The 1,625-nt window shown below is 39.3% G+C and overlaps 1 protein-coding gene across 1 annotated transcript in view; it reads right to left on the bottom strand.

Annotated features, from left to right (window-relative positions):
* Positions 1-270: 270 nt before the first annotated feature.
* Positions 271-1,625, bottom strand: part of LOC145521646 (uncharacterized) — a 352,473-nt gene continuing 351,118 nt past the window's right edge. Inside the window, exon 8 of the mRNA XM_081530418.1 lies at positions 271-1,198. The gene's annotated coding sequence lies outside the window, so the exon portion shown is untranslated. The remainder of the gene's footprint in view (positions 1,199-1,625) is intronic.

Here is a 1,625-nt window from a genome sequence, read left to right as displayed (position 1 = left end):
TCTGTCATTCAGAGTGAACTAAGTCAGAAAGAGATAAATATATATTAATGCACATATGTGGAATCTAGAAAAATGTATGGATGAACCCATTTGCAGGGCAGGAGTAGAGACACAAGTGTAAAGTGAGATGTATAGGTAGAAGGTAGGGGGACACAGGAGGATGAATTGGGAGACTGGGAAGATGTATCATCTTGAAAAACTAACTAGGTTGCCACTTAGACTTCTCTGCTTTGTGAGACTCGTGATTTTAGTTTTTTTCCTCATGTATTCTTCTTGTCATATATTAGTCAATCTCCTCTATTATCTGGGTGGTGTGTTTGTAAATTTTTATTTTTCTACTTCTATGTCTATCCAAGAAATTTGGTCAGAAAGGGGATATTCAAGGTAGGCCCTAAACAGATTAAAAGTTTGATTTTTTGCCTTTTCTAGTTTTATACTTCATGGAAAAGTCACAAAACATCATTGAAGACTTACCTCTATCATGTAGCCCATTCTTATATCTCTGACTTTCAGGACGAAGGCACCAAGCACCAAATCAAAGCTGATCCAGGTATTGTCAGTTCAGTCACTCAGTCATGTCCAGCTCTTATAACCCCATGGACTGCAGCATGCCAGGCTTCCTTGTCTGTCACCAACACCCGGAGCTTACTCAAACTCCTGTCCATTGAGTTGGTGATGCCATCCAACCATCTCATCCTCTGTCGTCCCCTTCTCCTCCTGCCTTCAGTCTCTCCCAGCATCAGGGTCTTTTCAAATGAGTCAGTTCTTTACATCAGGTGGCCAAAGAATTGGAGCTTCAGCTTCAGCATCAGTCCTTTCAATGAATATTCAGGACTAGTTTCCTTTAGGATTGACTGGTTTGATCTCCTTGCAGTGCAAGAGACTCTTAAGAGTCTTCTGTAACACCACAGTTCAAAAGCATCAATTCTTTGGTGCTCAGCCTTCTTTATGGTCCAACTCTCACATCCATACATGACTACTGGAAAAGCCATAGCTTTGACCTGACAGACCCTTGTTTGCAAAGTAATGTCTCTGCTTTTTAATATGCTATCTAGGTTGGTCATAGCTCTTCATCCAAGGAGAAGCATCTTTTAATTTCATGGCTGCAGCCACCATCTGCAGAGATTTTGGAGCCCAAGAAAATAAAGTCCCCATGGATAGTATGATCCAGGTGTTGTAGCAGCATTGTGTTAATTACCTGGGAGAAAAAATAAGCAGCCATAAGTGGATTCATTTTAAACCCACTGAGGAGTTCCAGTAGGCTTTTCCAGATTAAAAACAGAGAAAAATTGACTCCAACTACAAAAAAATTTTCCAGTTGCTCTTTTATGTTATCAGCATCAAGAAACATTTCAACTTTTGATAAATGAAAGAGGGAGGAAATAGAATTACAAGGGGGACCATTTCATTCCAAGAAGATTATTAGGAGTACAGGAAAAATGAAAAGAAGAGAATTTGCTGAGTAGTAGTATAAGTACAGATTAATGACAGAATGTTCTGATTTCACAAACATATGTGCATTATTCCTCTATCAAGTTTGAATCCAAGCCATGTTAAGTTACTATATTTTGTGATGATGAACACATCCAGCCTCTCTGAGCTTCATTTTCCTTATGCAGACAGTG

The sequence above is a fragment of the Giraffa tippelskirchi genome, chromosome 9 (genome assembly GCF_054371585.1).
Source record: "Giraffa tippelskirchi isolate mGirTip1 chromosome 9, T2T-mGirTip1v1.2.pri, whole genome shotgun sequence".
Lineage (NCBI taxonomy): Eukaryota > Metazoa > Chordata > Mammalia > Artiodactyla > Giraffidae > Giraffa > Giraffa tippelskirchi.
Note: the sequence above shows the minus strand (reverse complement) of the source record. Positions and strands in the feature narration are given on the sequence as shown.